Source organism: Athene cunicularia (genome assembly GCF_003259725.1).
Source record: "Athene cunicularia isolate RWA chromosome 1 unlocalized genomic scaffold, athCun1 chr1_part2, whole genome shotgun sequence".
NCBI classification, from domain to species: domain Eukaryota; kingdom Metazoa; phylum Chordata; class Aves; order Strigiformes; family Strigidae; genus Athene; species Athene cunicularia.
In genome coordinates this window covers 68,266,854-68,272,853 of record NW_020799092.1, presented here as the reverse complement: position 1 = coordinate 68,272,853, position 6,000 = coordinate 68,266,854, and the positions used below count along the sequence as shown (strand labels likewise).

The 6,000-nt window shown below is 40.2% G+C and overlaps 1 protein-coding gene across 1 annotated transcript in view; it reads left to right on the top strand.

Annotated features, from left to right (window-relative positions):
* Positions 1–6: 6 nt before the first annotated feature.
* The window catches only part of CDHR3 (cadherin related family member 3), a 63,520-nt gene continuing 57,526 nt past the window's right edge, over positions 7–6,000 (top strand). The window contains exon 1 of the mRNA XM_026868355.1: positions 7–39. The gene's annotated coding sequence lies outside the window, so the exon portion shown is untranslated. The remainder of the gene's footprint in view (positions 40–6,000) is intronic.

Here is a 6,000-nt window from a genome sequence, read left to right as displayed (position 1 = left end):
CCCCGGGGTCGCGCGCCCCGCGTCTCGCAGCGCCCCGCAGTAAGTCCCTGGGACGCGCTTTCGGTAATTGCGGCACGGCCCCCCCGCCCCGGCGCGGCCCGGCAACGGCCCCGGAGTGCGGTGTCGGGGCTCCCCCTCCCCCCGACTTCTTCCAGCTGCGCTCCTTTGGATCACCTATAGCCACAGCCATTTTGTTGGCCAAATACTGCCTAATCTGTGTTTGGGTACAGGCTTCATCTGTTTGCAAATGAGTTTTTTCTTGTTTTCGTGTTTTAGGCTGCGGTACGGGAGCTCTCTGAACTCGCAGGTCCCGCTCCTCAGAAATAATACTGAGGTTTTCATCTCGCTATACATAACCTATGGGAAGTACATGCTTTCCATTTCATTTTAGGAGTGTGCATTTTTGGTTTATTTCTCCATTGAGGTAAGAGTAGAAAATTACCGTGAAATTTTCTGTCCTCAATATACCCGAGTAAGGAATTAACAGCATGAACCTATTGCTTCAGCTCACACCTATTAAGCCAAACGTCAACATCACTGGTGAAGGAGTTGGTTTCACTTAAGGAGCCTCACTGGCTCCCCATGCAGCATCTTCCGTGCAACTTTACAGCCCCCAGCAGGAGTACTGACCATGGAAGTTTAGGGTTCAACAGACACTTCCTACAGTGGTGGTGTGGTCCCTTCCCCATCCTACCTTCTTCCAGCCACTCATTTAAGACTGTCACCATTCACTTTTTGCTGGCGTGAATCGTTGTGGGAAAGCGCTGAAGCAGAGCATGGAATTAATCTAGACTCAAAGAAAAAGAAAAGCATTTAGGGCCCGCTCAAGGGTTGGAGCAGTGGCCAGAGGAGTGGGATGGGAGTCGCTGAAGTCAGCACTGCTGCCTGCAGAAAGGTACATTGTACTAGTCTACCATGGATTGAAGAAAATTTCTTACAGTTTCATTAAGACTAGGCTATTTACAGTGCTAAAATGGATAAACGTTTGGGGCAGAGGATCACAGAATTATTCAGGTTGGAAAGACCCATGGGATCATCAAGTCCAACCATCAGCCCTACTCTACAAAGTTCTCCCCTACACCGTATCCCCCAACATCTCATCCAAACGACCCTTCAATGCATCCAGGGATGGTGACTCCACCCCCTCCCTGGACAGCTTATTCCACTGACTGACTACTCTTTCTGTGAAAAATTTTTTCCTCATGTCCAGTCTAAACCTCCCCTGTTGCAGTTTAAAGCCATTCCCTCTTGTTCTGTCACTAATTACCTGTGAGAAGAGACCAGCATCAACCTCTCTACAATGTCCTTTCAGGTAGTTGTAGAGTGATGAGGTCTCCACTTAGCCTTCCCTTCTTCAAACTAAACAGTCCCAAACCAGACAAACACCCTTTGCCTTATATATACTGTCAATAGTATTACATACAGACAGCATTCACACTCTGCCTCTTCCAAAAAGTAGCTGGAACATAGAAGTTCCATCCTTAATACCTGGAGGCAAGCCTTTCACACCATATGGCCTGGACAGAGTGCCTCCAGTCATGTAACACTAGCTACAAGAAACTACAGGAACACAGTTTAAAAAATCAAAGAAAGCTCACCAAAGTATGCCTCAAAAGAGACCCAGTCAATTGCAGCAGGCTTATTAGCAACCAACATGAAGCAGCCATAGGATCCATGGCCTTAGATATATTATAGACAGAATTTCCAGAAGCAGGAAGGGTAGTCATATACTATAAAGCCCTGACAAGACCTATTCTGGAATACTGAGTACAGTTCCAGGCACCAGTTTAAATTAATCTTCCTACAAAAAAAGTGTGGAAAGAGTTATCAGAATGATCAGAGGAATTAAGAGTCATCATATGAGAAGAGCTTGATTTAGTCTAGGAAAATTTGGCTGGGAATGGATATGATTGATGTTTTTAATTATAAGGAGACATAATCATCAATGAGGAAGAAAAAATAAAGAATAGACATAAACTGCTTATGTTGAGGTTGAAAACCCCACTCACTACACATAAAACTCACTGGTCAGGAATAGCAAGATGGAATTCCTTAGGAGGAATGATAAATAACATGAAGTTAATAGTCTACCGTGTTTGGCACTTGTGCTCAAGTTCACTGCAAGGTGGTTGAGCAAAAGTCTTTGACAGTGGCCAAATAGTCTCATAACTAAAGTTACACTGCACAGTTTATACCATAACACTTCTGTGATTATCCAAGACATGTAGCTGGGGAGAAGATAGAAAAGAAAGGGATGTGAGCACCCAGGAAATCCCCATCAATGAAAACGGGCATAAGATTTCAGGGAAGTACATATGGCCAAACATCTAATATTAAACATTGCCACAGGATACACAAGCAATAAAGCAATTCCTAACCACACAACAGAGAAAAAAGGGGAGGGGAAAACTATTTAATACAAGCTGCCACAAACCAAGCAAAAAAAAGTGAAGAAACTTTCCAACTTCAACACATGGCACTAATCTACATGCTGCTTACCATGACACACTGCAGAACTACAGTCTAGGCTCTTAAGAGAAACAGACCATATGAAGGAAAATTAGCATAAAATCAAAGATGCAAGATGTACCAATTCCTTCCTAAAAAGAAACAATCCAGTGACTTACAGTTTGAGAGAAAGGTTTCCAAAGACCTCCCAAAGGAATTCTTCCTCCTCCCTACCATATGTATTCAAGAACAACATTATCATTAAACAAATGGTTCCACAATCATCAGAACAGATATGCCTGACTTTCCAATGATCAGCATCTTTTGTTTGAAAAGTGCAAGTTCTGCTATGATTACATCTATGCTACCTCTATGATCTGCACCAAGGAATGAACCCCATCCCTGAGCAAGCTGTAGATCAGTTTATCTCCATTGGCTTGTAGGGTGCAAGTCCTGAAGCTGCAGAAAAGTAGCCTCTGTTCTGCACCAGGGTTCCTCCCCAAGAACACTGCTGATTTCACTGCGGATCGGAGCCAAATTGTGTATGTAGCATGGACAACTGTGTGTTATGCTCCAGAGCCCTATAGAGAAATAGGAAGAGAGCCAGTCTGACATAGTTTTTCCATGGTTGTGAATATATGTAGTTCCTCTCTCGTGAATGTGAACTCGGGCTGCAGCTTTACCATAGCAAGGGTATTCAGATGGTTTCTTCTTCCCTTTTCCTGGCATCTGCTTTTGCAACATTTGTAGAAAGACAATTCTATTTAAGGCTTTAACTCCTCTTTCAAATCTGTTTTTATTAATCAATGGATCCAAAAGTTATGAGTGGAGAGGAAATAAGGGAGCGAAAGGCACAAACATGATCACAGGAGACTTATTTCCATAGGAAATGAGTAAAAAAACTGCACATGAAAGTGCAGATTAAACATCCTCTTTCTTTTCCACCTGCTCACCAATACAGAAATTTAATTCTTCTATGACCTTGAACAAGTCACTCTGCCATAGAAAAATAAATTAAGTCAGGCAGGAAAGGTACTTCTTTCCCTCCCCTGTCCCTGTGGATCTTGTTTTAGTTCAACTGCCAAGTAGAGGCTTCATTTTACTATGTGGTTTTCAGAATTTAATATAATGCAGCCTTGATCTTGGTTGCAGCTTCTAAATACTACAGTGATCCAATCATAACATGGAATTAAAAAAGTAAACTATAAGCAAATTAAGGCCTTTAATTAATAAGCAGCAAAATACGGGTGAAACCTTTACTCTAATCTTTTTAATCCATATATCACTGGTCTTTTAATAAGATGATCTCCAAATGCAAGCTTTCCACTAAGTAACCAGGAGATAAAAATCGCTTGTTCCTATATCTACTTACTAGAATTATAGTTAAAGACTTGGGCTTTATAAAAGCACAGGGGAAGTTACATTTAGAAGAGATCCAAAGCTCTGTATCAATCTTTGGCTTATGTGGAGATCAATCCAACATTTATATAAGTTTCAGGATACAAATATTAAGAGATAACAAACTTAAACAGCAGCTCTCGTGTGGCTGTTGGGAACATCATATATCATCATCATGTACAAGTAAATAATGATATGATTCCATTTCAACTCGTGTCATACACTGAGAAAACATGAGTTTGCTGAAGGTGCCTGTTAGTCACAACAAGAATTTGTGACCCTCTGCTTTAAATCATGTATACCTGAAATACATGCACCAGATGGCTTTAAACTGCCTACAAAAGTATTACAAAAAAAGCAGCTGTATAAGACTTCAGTATCATAACAAGATTATAAACATATGATGTTCTGTGACAAAGTCGTTATGATTTAAGCAGTTTGGCAAGAGATTCATTAGCACTTCTCAGGATCCTATTTTGCAGTGGATTTACCACAATAGTGGTTTTATCTTATATAGCAAAAATTATTACGTAGCAGACAGTTTTATGAACCCAGGTATCTACTTTGGTGGGAATGGAACAGTAAATGAATCACAAGACTTTCTTAAAAAGAGTCAGTGATGGAGTTTGCATAAGAAAAGCACCAGCAAACTAGCTGTCTCTCAGTCACAGAAGTACGGAAACTTCAATCATCCTCCAGGATTTTGAGAAGTGTAAAACTGATTTGTATGTTGACTAGTGTGCAAATGATTTTTATAGTGGATTTTTACACCCTTACTAATTTTAACCTGTAGATTATCTATCTGTAGTCTCTCTTTCCACAGTGGATGAGTGAAGTTCCTATTTAATACTACAGCTGCACCTCAGGAGAAAAGATACCAGACAAGTTTGTACTGACAAGGTGCAAAACCCACCCAGTAGTCCTGCCTTTCTCTGGCGAAACTGATTCTGAAACTTTTTTTTTTTTTTTTTTTAATACAGTGTAGCATCCTAGTCTGCTATGTGATAATGAGAGTAGCTAAATTCATTAAACAAAACAGATACTTTAAAAGTCCTGTATCTAGGTTTCTGCAAAAAGATGCATACAGGATGGCCATTAAAAAAACTCAGCATTTAGCAAGCCACATGTAAAAGCCACTATGAGCCAGTCTCACTAGAGCCACTCTGGCCAGAAGTTCAGTCCCTGTACTATTTATGATCTCTTCGTAATTTCAGAAGGTGTCTCAAACACCATGTGAGTGCCATCTTAGAAGACTTGAGCTTGAAAACTGTATTAAATAGACAGTTATAGCAGAGAAATCTATTTTAATGTCCTCTGAAGTAACATAAGAAAAAAAAAATCTAAATTAAGCTTTTGATTCCATCTTAGCCAAAAGAAGCCAGCACTTAAAAAAGAAACAGTCAGAAAAATGGAGAACTGAAAAAGAAATTCTAAGTGAGATACTCTTGTATCCCAACAAAAACATATTTCTCAAACAAGTGTTGCAAATTGCTTCACCCAAAAGAAAACAATTCTTGAAACACTACAGCAGCACTAATCAGCTGAAACAGAAAATCTGGAGAGGTGTACTGCACAGGTCTGTGAGCAGAAGATGCACAATAAGATAACATTACAGTGAACTCTGAAAAGTTTAGAGAAATAATGCTACCAAAAAAAGGCCATGAACTAGAGGTGGGAGTCAACAGTTACTACACTTTCCAAACCCAAGAGTTATACAAGCACTTGAAAAAATAAATTGCTCGTCCTTCAGTTCCAGTGTCTAAAATCTGGTTCCAAACAATTTTGCTTAGGTATTGGTTATAGTGTAAATGCATTACCATAGCACTGTACTACAGCTAATTTATTGTGCATTTCAAGAGGATAATGTATCTTATCTACTGTATTACCATAGCTGGAGTGTTTCAGATACCAAAGCTAGTAATGGTAACTATCAGTGTATCATAGGATTGCTTTGTACAGTGCAGACATGCATCTTTGCTGGACACAGGGACCTACAAATTGCTTGTAAGAAGCAAAGCAGTTTCATTTTTTTCTGCAGCAGTTTTAGATTTCAGCCAGGAGTCTCTGAGAGTTCAGTTCAGACCTATCTTCCTTTCCAATGTTTTCTCTCCCCCAAGAACATTCCCCATGTCCTGGCCTCCACCAAACACCAGA